Raw genomic sequence first — 13,273 nt, 5'->3', positions numbered from 1 at the left:
TGCTGTAACACTGCTGTAACACTGCTGAACACTACACTGCCAGCCGCCACTCGACCCTAGCATGCTAGCTTGAATAAAGCCCGCCTGCTTTTGCATTATCTTTGTCTCTTGGTCTCCTTATTGGGTGGTGGTCTCGGACCCTAACATGATCTGGTTTGGTAGATATCATGTATTGTTGTTGTTGTTGTTGTTGTTAAGCACCCTAGAGTCGGTTCTGACTCATAGCTGGTGGGTTTGAACTGCCGACCTTGCGGATAGCAATCCAGTGCTTATCCTACTGTGCCACACTGGAACTCCAGATGCCCTATGGGCACATGGAAAGGATTTTGGGTTTTTTGCAATTCTTGGGTTACATGTTCTATGTATATTGATTCAGTAAAATTTGTTAATTATGTTCAAACCGTCTAGAACCTTAATAATCTTTCTGTCTGGCTGTCCTATCTGTTGTGAGCAGTATGGTAGAATTCTGATGCTTTCTTCTTTCAGTTCCTTAACTTTTGCTTTATATGTTTTGAAGCCGTATTATTAATCTGCTTTTATTCTCTAGTGATGCTCTAACAGAAATACCACAAGCAGACGGCTTTAGAAGAGTCATGGTGGCGCCCAGGCTAAAGCAGTCGGTTGCTAACTGAATGGTCAGCTGTGGGAGAAAGATGAGACAGTCTGCTCCCATTAAAGATCTATGTCCTTGGAAACCTTATGACGCAACTCTTCCCAGAATGCACTCAGCAATAGTTTGGTTTTTTGGTTTAACAAACAGAAATGTATTTTCCTCAGAGTTACAAGGCTAGAAGTCAAATTTAGGATGCCAGCTCTTGGGGTTAGTTTTCTCTCTCTTTTAGCTTCTGGTTCCTTGGCAATATTCACGTGGCTTGGCACCATCTGAGTCTGCTTTCTTGTTTGTGTAATCCCTAATGTGTCAGACTGCAAAGTCATTTGAACTGCAAGGTCTGTGGTTCAAGCTCACCAGCTGCTCCTTGGAAACCTGATAGAGGGTCGCTGTGGGTCGGAATTAACTCGATGGCACTTAACAACAACAACAACAACAATATCTCAAAAGAGATTGATTTAAACCCCATCCTAAACAGATACAGTCTCATTAACTTAACCAGAAAACCCATTTGCAGATGGGATTGTAGTCACAGGTTTTGTTGTTGTTTTAAGTGTCACGTCGAGTTAGTTCCTACTCATAGTGATTCTGTATAGTATTTCCAAGGAGTGCCTGTTGAATTTGAACCGTAGACCTCACAGTTAGCAGTACAATGCTTATCCTACAGCACCACACCAGGCCTGAGTAACAGGTATAGGGGTTAGGATTTACAACACATTTTTTGTGTGGACACAATTAAATTGTTGTATCTTTTGTTTAATTTAAGCCATTTATCATTGGTGTTGTGGTGTTGGAGGAGAATACTGAAAGTGCCATGGACTGCCAAAAGAACCAATAGTTCTGTTTTGGAAGAAGTGCAGCCAGAGTGCTCCTTGGAGGCCAGGATGGCTAATCTTTGTCTCTCCTACTTTGGACATATTGTCCGGAGGGAACAGTCGTTGGAGAAGGATGTCATGCTGGGTAAGATGGAGGGTCAGAGAAAAAGAGGAAGACCCCCAACGAGATGGATCGGCTAGGTGGCATCATTGATAGACTCAAGTGTGGCAGCGGTAGTGAGGTTGGCCCAGGATTGACATTGTTTCGTTCTGCTGTGCATGGGGTTGCTATGAGTCGGTTCTGACTCGATGGCACCTGACAACAACAACAACAACAACATCATTGGCACAAATGGTAACAGAGCAGATTATGAGCTGCGTTGTTAACTGTAAGATCAATAGTTTGAATCTACCAGCTGCTCTGTGGGAACTGATAGGCTGTCTGAGCCTATAAATATTGACAGCCTTGGAACCCGTCCCCCCACCCCCCCCAGAGTCTCTATGAGGCGGAACCTACTTGATAGCACACATCCACCACCACCACACAAACTAAAAATTGTAGATCTGATAGCATAGTGGCTACAAGTCAGACTGTGAACCTTAAGGTCAGCAGTTCAAAACAACCAGCCCTTCTGCAGGAGAAAGATAAGGTTTTCTACTCCCATAAAGATTTACAACCTCGGACACCCCACAGCCACCAACCACCAGGTCTGAACCTATTCCGAGATGATTCAGAAGGAATGATTCTGGTGATCTCGTCTGAAAGGTCACAGCCCTGAAAACTTGTGTAGTTCAGTTGTTGTTGTTGTTAAGTGCTGCGACCTCCTTCAGCTCTACTCACCATGAATTGCAACTGACTTGAAGAACCTAAACAGAACAACAACGTGTCTTGGTTGACTTTAACCCTTTTATCATCAGAAAGTGATAAGGATAAGCACTGGACTATGAACTACAAGGTCAGCGGTTCTAGCCTACCAGATGCTCCACAGGAGATGCTTCTGCAAAGACTTAAAAGCCTCAGAAATCCTGTATGAGTCGTAACCGACCCAATGACACCTAACAACAACAACAATAACAATATTACTTAGTAACCCTGGTGTGCAGTGGTCAAGCACTTGGCTGCAAACCAAAAGGTCAGTGGTTCGAATCCACCAAGTTCTCTGCAGGAGACAGATGTGGCAGTCTACTTCTGTAAAAGTTAACGTGTCACCATCCAGTCTATCCCAACACGTCATGATTCTATAGGTCAGAGTAGAACCGCCCTATTGGATTCCCAATACTATAAATCTGGTGGGTGTGAACCACCGACCTTCCATTAGCAGTCAAGCAGAGAAACTGGTAGGTTTCAACCGCTGACTTTTCATGCCTCCATGGAGCGCTTAACTATTGTGCCACAGGGCTGGCTTCTTCGCTGAATTGCACAGGTAGGAATTGTCACCACGGCATCTGTTTGTTTTAACTTATTGTGACTTGTGTGAAGGCTTACTGAGCAGATCATCAGTCCCTTAGTGAACAAATCAAACACTTTACTGAACAGTATTGACCTCTATTCACCTTAACTCTACGTTCCTCCCTGTGTCTCCCTTCATCTTTATTGTGCCAACCGCCCCTTTGTTGTACATTGCCTTCCCCATCACCCAAGTTAACACGTGTCTTCCCTCTAGCTCATGAATAACTTTTTACAATAGTGGTCTCATACAATATTTGTCCTTTTGTGATTGACTAATTTCGCTTAAGACTCCTGGTGTGGCGCTGTAGGATCAGCACTGGACTGCGAACCACAAGGTCGGCAACGCCAACCTCACCAACTGCTCCTCAGAAACCTTATACAGGGTCTCTATTTTCAATAACCTCATATGCATGTGAAAGCTGGACAGTGAATAAGGAAGACTGTAGAAGAATTGATGCTTTTGAGTTACGGTGTTAGAGGAGAATATTGAAAGTGCCATGGACTGCCGAAAGAACCGACAGATCTGTGTTGGAAGAAGTGCAGCCAGAGTGCTCCTTGGAGGGCAGGATGGCCAAACTTCATCTCTCATACTTTGTACATATCACCAGGAGGGACAAGATGCTGGAGAAGGATATCGTGTTTGGTAAGGTGGAGGGTCAGAGAAAAAGAGGAAGACCCCCAGCGAGATGAATTGGCCAAGTGGCAACATCAATGGGCTCAAGTGTGGCAACAATTGTGAGGTTGGCCCAGAATCGGGCAGTGTTTCGTGCTGTTGTGCATAGATAGGGTCGCTATGAATCAGTATCGACTCAATGGCCCCTAACAACAACAACAAGGTGTTGGAACTGACTCAACAGCACTTAACAACAGTAATTTCACTCAATGTAATGTCCTCCAGGTTCATCTATGTTATGAGGTGTTTCAGAGATTCATCATTTTTCTTCAGCCTTGCATATATACTGGGCATTCCACTGGGCATATGTACCAAGAGATGGCATATGTTTTGTTATATATATTTTCATCACAATATAATACAAATTTTTAAATGTATCCTTGACCTTTACAATCTATCTTAATATAGTGCTTTTGTCACCCCCATAACCATGCCTGGTGATCTGAAACCTCATCCACTGAAAACCCTGTGGAGTACAGTTCTACTCTGATACACATGGAGTCGTTGTGAATCGAAACCAACTGGAAGGCAATTAGATTTGGGGGTTTGGTCACTTTCCAAACAATGTAGGAACTTTACAGCAGTCTAATCTATGAGTTACCTCCTACCTTTGGAACTATTGTCAAATACTTTACAAGAAATGTCTATCACAAGAACACACAAACTTGCAGATAGTACCCATTTGACCTAGCCTTGATGGCTTGATAATCAGAACTTGACTAGAGGAAGATTTAAAAAAAAGAAGAACAAAACAAATTTTGATAAAGGAAGTGAGGATAAATTGTTACCATTTGATGAACTTGGCCTATATTCATGGAGGCAGTAACTCTACCAACTGAGAGGGAAGGAGTCTTCACATCAAGTATCAATGCTATCCCCTCTGTACACAGGGTAGATAGGGACAGGCAACTTGGACATTGGCTCAGTTGAGGGGGTGATAAAGGCACGAAGCGACTGGCTTACAAGGTTTCAAGGGGAGTTTAGTTTAAGAGTGTGTGGGGGCGAAAAGAGTCCTCATTGAATAGTTTTCATCTTGTCTAGAAGGGTCTGGTTAAAAGAGATGGGGATAAGATTTTTATGATTCAATAGTGAGTAATTATTATCATGACTAATTGTGACTGTCATAATTATAAAGGTAGAAAGAAGTTTCGTAACAAAAACAGGGGAGTAGTTAATCTTACAGTCCAGAAACAGAGGCCCCTAGGACCATCAAGGGAGAAGAGCACAAGCAGAATGTGAGATCTTATCCAGAGAAGCAGCTACTCCAGAGACGGAGGCAGAGATGGGGACATGGAGAGAGGGAGCAGCTGAGGACTCTAGATTCATGGGAAGAGAGGGACTAAGAGCTGGCGGCCAGGAGGCAGGCTTGCAGAATGTGCCCTTTTGGTGGTGTTTATTATTATACATGCTTGTTTGTTTGTTTAAAAAGAGCTAAAATACTGTTAACTGATGGTACATGGAGGGGATTGGAATCATTGTAATGAAACAAGGTGTATGATTTGTTGAATGTAAACCTAATGCTCTGCACTTTAAACTTTCACTGAAACCTCAATAAAAACCTTAAACAAACAAACAAAGAAATATGTATCAGTCAATATAGTCAGACCTGTAAAAGCTGGAACCTGTGTGAGTGGAAACTTATCAAAGTAGAAAAACTCAAATATTTTCCACTAAAAGGCGCGCTAGTAAAGCGGTAAAAGTGCACGGTGTCAAAGGCAGAAAACGTGTGAGTCTTGGAAAATCAAACAGTCCTGCCAAGTGCCAGCTCTCACGTTTCATTGTATTTGTTTCTACCATTCACCCTTTTGTTCCCCTTCACGCTCTGTAGTTCTAAAAGTTCATCCAAGAACCATTTCCTTCAGTGAAGGACTTGTTGATAAGTGCCGTCGAGTTGGTTAGACCCATAGTGACCCTGTATAGGGTTTCTGAGGAGTGGCTGGTGAGCTCGAACCACTGACCTTGCGGTTCAAACTGACTTTGTAGTCCAGCTCATTAACCCACAGCGCCACACTCCAGACAAATTCCCCTAGCTTTTCTTTATCTGAGAATACATTTTTCTCTTTATTTCCTAAGGATATTATTGGTGGGTATTTAATTTCTAAGTTGATGGTATTTTTATCTTATCGTCTTAAAGATGCTATTCCTTCATTTTATACATTAAAAAAAAAAATGCCATTCCTTTAAGTCCTTCTAGATCCCTCATTTCCAAGAATTCAACCATTAGTCTTACACGGTCCCAGCGACTGGGATACATTTTCTTTTTTATGTTTGGTTTTCAGCAATCTGACTGTGATGAACACATGAAACTTTCTTTGTGTTTTTATTCTGTTGAACCTTGTTGAGCTTTTGGATTTCCTGGTTTGATGCCTTTCATCAGATTTGGAAATACTTAGCCAGTATTTCTTCAAATATAACCTCTGCCCACTCTCTCTCTCTCTTCCTTCTGGGACTCCTGTATGCCTGGGTAAGACCGTCTCATCACGTCCATGTAATTTTTTTGTTAGCTTTGGCTGGATTTCTTGGAGTCTTGCCATAAACAGGCACAGCAGAGAAGCCAGTCAGCAACTTAGAACTCATTTGTTACTGATTTTTGCATTTTTGTCCTTCCCTGCAGTTCTCCGTCAAGTCCCAGCTACATTTAGTGGCTCAGACTCTGACTTTTGTCTCCTCAGCCTATTAGAACTTGGACTTTATTTCCCTTCTAGTGGATTTGAAAACACCCTCAGGAGAAAAGCTGAGGTGACCCTAGAACTTGCTTCGGTTGCCTCTCTTCTCCCAGAGGTCACAGCTCTCAAGCCATTTAGTTCTTAGTGTGGCTACAACAAAAAGACCACAAGTGAGTGTCTTTAATAAACAGAAATTTATTTTCTGGTTGTTTAGGAGGCTAGAAGTCCAAATTCAGGGCAGCAGTTCAAGGTGAAGGCTTTCTCTCTGTGTGACCTCTGGGGCCACGTCCTCTCCAGTTTATTTTCCTCTGTTGCTTGGTAATCTTCATGTGGTATCTCTCTGTGCTTTCTTGCTTCTGTGTCTAATTGGTTCTTTTTATATCTCAAACATGGTTAGGTTTAAGACACATCCTATGTTGATATTGTTGTTGTTGTTAAGTGCCTTTAAGTCACTTCCAATTTATAGCGACCCTTCATAGGGTTTCTGAGGAGCAGCTGGTAAGCTTGAACCACCGACCTTGTGGTTCAAACCGACCTTGCGCATTGACTATCAGTGCCACGCCCAGACACAGAAATGTATTGTCTCATAATTTTGGAAGTTAGAAGTCCAAATCAGGGCATGGGCTTTAGGGTAGGGTCTCTCCTTGCCAGTAATCCTGGGAGTTCCTTGGACTGTAGATGGTTTCTCTAGTCTATATCTTTGTGTTCATTCTGCCCTTTTTATAAAGACGCCATTAAGAAGGAATTGGAGTCCGGGTGGTGCTGTGGACTAGACAGTTGAAGCCCACCAACTACTTCATGGGAAAACCATGAGAATGACATCCACCTTATAGTACATTATCTTCCCCTTCACCTAAATTAATGTATCTGTTATTCGTCTTAGGCACTTTGGACATGTTATCCAGAGGGACCAGTCCCTGGAGAAGGGCATCATGTTTTGTGAAATGGAAGGTCAGTGAAAAGGAGGAAGACTGTCAAGGCGATGGATTGATGCAGTAACCGCAAGAGCGGGTCCAAGCATATTAACAATTGTGATAATGGTGTAAGACCAGAGAGCATTTCCTCGTGTTGTACATGGGGAAAGGAGACATGCTCTGGAAGGGACTTGATGGCACCTAAAAACAACAACATATTCTTAGTTATATGTTCTCTTCCCCTTCTCTCGTTCTCCTCCCTTCAGAAGAGCTCTGGTGGCACAGTGGGCTAAGTGCTGGGATGCTAACTACAAAGGTTAATGGTTTAAACTCACCAGCTATTCCATGGGACAAAGATGAGGCTGTCCGTGCCCATAAAGATTTACAGCCTCAGAAACCCTAAGGAGCCGTTCTACTCTGTCCTCCAGGGAAGCTGTGAGTCCAAATAAATTAAATGCCTATAAGTTTGGTTAAAGGAGCTCTGGTAGCGTAGTGGTTACAAATTGAGCTGCGAACCTCAAGGTCAGCAGTTGGAAACTACCAGGGGTTCCGCAGGAGAAAGATGAGTCTTTCTGCTCCTGTGAAGATTTATAGCCTCGGAAACTCTGTGCAGGGTCGCTGTGAGTCGGAACCAACTCCACGGCACTTAACAACAACAACAACAAGTTTGGTTAGAGTTTGCTCCTCCCATCAGAGCAGTTGTAGGCTTAGCGGAACATTGTACCATTAGTTCAGAGAGTCCCTATATAACACCCCACATTGTGTCTTCTGTTACCATCAATTAACATCTGGCAGGAGTGTAGTACATTTGTTACAGTGGATGAACAAATATTGATACTATTTTATCAGTCCATCCTTGACATCTACTCTGGTGGGGGTGGTTACATGCTGTGGAGTCGGTTCCGACTCATAGCAACCCTGTACAGGGTTTCCAAGGCTGTAAATCTTTACAGGAGCAGAAAACCTCTCATCTTTCTCCCGCAGAACAGCTGGTAGTTTCGAACCGCTGACCTTGTGGTTCACAGCCTGATTCATAACCACTAGAGTACAACTGTGCTCCACTGGGATCGTCAATGGCTGATTTTCTAAAAAAGTTGATCTCCATACTTATCTTCCAAGGTACCTCTTGTTACCAAACTCAAGTGGGTTGCCAGCTCTCTAGTTACGAATAGCTTAGAGTCATTGGGATTTTAGCACAGCAAAGTTTTATTACTTGTAACAAGTAAGGAGAGGGGGAGCTCATTCTCAAAGCACTGTCTCCCGAAAACAAGGATTCAAGGAGTTTTTTTTTTAACTTTCCAGGGATTAGGGCGTGCTTTATTCAAGAGGAGCAGGGCTAGGTCTAGGCCTGGCTTCTAAGATGGGTCTGAGTGGCTGTATTTTGGGGATGTTCCATGGTCAGTCAGCACACAAGGCGGTCTTTATAAAGCAAGTCTTTACTGAGGCTGGAATTGGCAGCTGTAATAGAAAGGCACGGTCCTTCCTCCCTTACCAATTAGCTGATTTTTATGGACTTTGTGCCTGGTATCAGTTTGCAATGTCGAGGGGCTTCTTTTCGAGGAGAAATGCCAAAGGCTAAAGGCACAGGCTTGCTTTTGTGGACTTTTTTTTTTTTTTTTTTTTAAATATGGGTTGTTGTTTTTTAATGTTTTAAATCTCAAGGTGCCCTTAGGTCTGGGAAGGAATTCTTCAGCCTAACTGGTTTCACTCTGATGCGAAGCTCTAACCCTTCAGTTAACAGGCAGGTATTGTCACTGTTTGCACCACCCAGGAATTCTGGGTACACTTTGTGTGGTACAAGAATGGCTTCTTTTGAAGTCTGAATAGACTGCTAGCCAGCTGCAGTGGTTTGCATGGCCGGTCCTCCTTCTAAACCCAGGCTTATCCTTGTGGTCCAGACCAGCTGAGCAGCTTTGCCTGCCTCAAGGTGACATTCTCCAGGTGCAAACCAATTTCATTTTTCAAGCATATTTTTTAAAAAACGATCCTGTTGTTACTGAGACTGCAGAGTCAGCATGAATTCAGGAAACATAATCGCCTCTGTTCTAAAAAAAAAAAAAGAAGACAAAAGATGGCATAAGTTCAGGTTCGACGTGAAGTATTACCCAAGGATGGAAAAAACAAGTCAAAAGCAGTGTGTTGTGTCAGCCCAAAAGATGTGTTTAAATCCTAACCGCCAGGCCTGTGTGGATAAGAACAAGGTACTAAATGGTTTAAAATCAGGAAGTGTGTGTGCCTGGGTTATATCCTTTCAACAAATGTATTCAATCTGTAAACTGAGCACATAATCTAAGAAATTGGATTATATGAAGAAGAAGGGGGCATCAGGACTGGAGGAAGACTCATTAACAACCTGCAATATGCAGATGATACAACCTTACTTACTAAAAGCGAAGAGGACTTAAAACACTTACTGATGAAGATCAAAGAGCACAGTCTTCAGTATGGATTGTACCTCAATGTACCGGTAAATAGCATCATGATAAATGGAGAAAAGATTGAGGTTGTCACAGACTTCATTTTGCTTGGATCCACAATCCACACTCATGGAAGCAGCAATCAAGCAACCAAATGATATATTTATTGCATTAGGCAAATCTGCTGCAAATGACCCCTTTTAAGTGTTAAAGAGCAAAGATGTCAGTTTGACGACTAAAGGTGAGTCTGACCCAAGTCATGGTATTTTCAATCACCTCATATGCATGTGAAAATTGGACAATGAATAAGGAAGACTATAGAAGAATCTATTTATTTGAATTATGGTTTTGCAGAAGAATATTGAAAGTACCATGAACTGGTAGAAGAAGCAAATCTATCTTGGAAGAAGTACAACCAGATTGCTTTTTTAGAAGTGATGGTGGGAAGATTTGTCCAGAGCCAATCTCTTTGGAGGTTTAAAAAAGGTTAATCAAGCGTTGGAAAATAGCAGAGGTGGATAAGAGAGAAGTCAAACCACATGAAGACCACCCAGGAACTTAGGCTTAGAAAGGACAAGGACCTTCCTCCAGAGATAACAGAAAAAGAAAAACTTCTCCCGAGTCAGCACCCTGATTTCAGACTTCTAGCCTCCCCAACTGTAAGAAAATAAAATTCTGTTTGCTAAACACACTTTGTGGTGTTTCTGCTACAGCAATACAAGAGAACAAAAACATTGTAAGGTCTGCTCAGCACTGGCCCTGCTGAAGACAAGGTCAGCCTTTGCAACAAAAGAAAACATTTCAGGCAATGATTCAGGAGTTCAGCATCTAGTTTGTGGCACTTCAATTTGAGCTTTAGAAAAATCTGAGGCCTTTTTTTGTTTTCCTTATCTGAACAAGTCTCCACTAGCTGAGCCAGAATGATCTTGATTTCTAAAAATAATAACAAGTTGGATCTCTAAGCAGGTTCTCGCTATGGGATACCAGAAACCATGCTGGGGACTAGAGCAAAGTATTGGGCAGACAGAGCCAAGAGCTCTGGGAGTGACCCTTTTCCAACTTCAGCAAGGACAGCGGTACGAGCAGCTGCCATGGTTGTTGCTGAAGAACTGAAGCGAAGGGCTCTTCAGCGGGCCAAGGTTCTCATGGGTGGTGTGGTCCTCAGAGCTGGCAGAAGCATCTCAGATGTCACAAACACCTTGATATCATGGAAGATTTTGGTTCAAGTCGATACTATTTGGTGCCTTCTAGTGTCTTCTCTCTGTAAACTCCTGCCAAACAGTGAGACGTTCCTTTTCCTTGCCTGTACTACCAGATTTCTAGCAGCACCGTCAAGATGGCAAATCCAAGAAATGGAAATGAAGGAAAGCAAAAGGCCAAGAACTAGGGTTTGAGAAGGTCAGGAGAAAGGTTATAGCAACTCAGGAACCAAATAACTCAGCAAGTCACACGGCTCAAGAAGATCCAGCCTCTAAAATAGCTAAACCTCCAAACAATAAGAATGTCCACAACAGTGGTGGTCCATCATGTGAAGGGTTGAATTGTGTCCTTCAAATATATGTGTCAGTCAACTTGACATGCCCATGATTCTCAAGAGTATGTCGTTATCCTCCATTTTGTGATCTGATGTAATTATCCTATGTGTTGTAGACCCTAATCTCTAATGATGCTAACGAGGTAGGATTAGTGGCCACGACATTAATGAGGCAAACTGAAATCTACAGGATTGGGTTTAATCTTGAGTCAATCTCTGTCTCTCTCATTTTATTTTTTAAACTTTTTATAGTGAATTGAGTGAAGGTTTTACAGAGTTGATCATCAGTTTCACATTCAACAAATACATTTCGTTTCATCTCAATGACTGCAGTTCCTTCCCTGCAACATCCCTCATCCCACTTCCTCCCTGTGGTTCATGTGGTTCCTCCTTTTTTCCCTACCCTCTGAATTTCGTCCTTAGGTAAATAGTGATTGTGAATGGGTGACCCTTGTATTGTGTGCATACTTTACTATGTGGTGCTATGGGATAAGCACTCAACCTCAAAGTCAGTTTGAACTGTAAGGTTGGCAGTTCAAACTCACCAGCTGCTCCTCGGAAAACCTATACAGAGTCCCTTAGAGTCAGAACTGACTCGATGGCACTTAACAACAACAACAAATATACCATCTGAACTGCCGGTGTGGTGCTGTAGGATAAGCATGGAACTGTGAACCACAAGGTTGGTGACTTAAACCCACCAGCTGCTCCACAGAAACAGAATCGCCATGAGTTGAAATTGACTAGACGGCACTTAACAACAACAACAACATATATATAGTTTGGTTAAAAACTGAGCCATGGAAGGTGAGTTCCATTTCATACCTGAAGGGTGGCCATGGGCCATAGTCTCCGGGTTCCGCCAGTCTATTTGACCAGTAAATCGGGTCTTTTTTTTTTTTTTTTTATCCATCTCTTTTGAGATATGAAAGAGATCAGAAGGCCCTATTAAGAAAGATGAACCTAGAGCTAAGTGCATTCTTTGAACCCTGTGCTGGGAACCTCCTAGACCCAGGAGACAACTGATGATAAGGACCTTCCTTCCGAGCTTACACAGAGAGAAATCCTTTTCTTGGAACTGATACCCTGAATTAGGACTTCAAGTCTCCTAAGCTCTGAGAATAAATTTCTATTTGTTAAAGCCATTCAATTTATTTCTGTTATAAATTGTTGTTAAGTGCCATCTAATCAGTTCCAACTCATAGCGACCCTGTATAGGGTTTCTGAAGAATGATTGGTGAGCTTGAACTGCCAACCTTGTGGTTCAAACAGGCTTGCAGTCCAGCACATTAACCCACACCAGAAATCCTGTTATATATTGTTGTTGTTAAGTGCCGTCAAATCGATTCCGACCCATAGCGACCCTGTATAGGGTTTCCAAGGAGCAGCTGGTGAGCTTGAACCACCAACCTTGCAGTTCAAAGATTTTGCAGTCTGACGCATTAGCCCACAGCGCCACACTGGGACTGGATAATTAAGACATTCCATAAACTGGAAAGAGTTGTCTTTGGAGTCAGACTCCAAGAGCCAGCTCTGACTAGCAATGTGATCTTGGGCAACAGATTATGCCTTCTTTTGCCTCCGTTTGCTTCTCTGCACAGCAGGGATAATAATCCCTTCCTTGGAGGATTTTGTGTGCTGTCCTTGGGAGGCACAAATTGTTAGAATTCCAGTCACAAGTAAGGTATTTCTTTTGGTGGTGGTGATGTGCCATGGAGTTGGTTCTGACTCACAGCAACCCTGCATAGGGTTCCCGAGGCTGTAAATCTTTACAGGAGCAGAAAGCCTCATCTTTCTCCTGCTGACCGTGAGGTTAGCAGCCCGACTCGTAACCACTTCACTAACATTCCTCTTGATGGTGGTGGTGGTTGTTATGTACCATGGAGTCGGTTCCAACTCATGGTGACCCTATATTGGGTTTCTGAGGCTGGAAATCTTTATGGGAGCAGAAAGCCTCATCTTTCCCCTGCAGAAAGACTGGTAGTTTCAAACTGTTGACCTTGAGGTTAGCAGGCCGATTGTAACCACTACGCTAAACTTAGGCTTTCTTTACTCCGCTACCAATGGAAAGTTTGTTGTTGTTGTTGTTAAGTGCCTCCGAGTCGGTTCCAACTCAAAACAACTTTATATCGAGTTCCCAAGGGACAACTGGTGGGTTTGAACTGTCTACCTTGTGGCTCACAGTCCAGTGATG

This window comes from Chrysochloris asiatica, unplaced genomic scaffold (assembly GCF_000296735.1).
Source record: "Chrysochloris asiatica unplaced genomic scaffold, ChrAsi1.0 scaffold00132, whole genome shotgun sequence".
In the NCBI taxonomy this organism is placed as follows: domain Eukaryota; kingdom Metazoa; phylum Chordata; class Mammalia; order Afrosoricida; family Chrysochloridae; genus Chrysochloris; species Chrysochloris asiatica.
Note: the sequence above shows the minus strand (reverse complement) of the source record.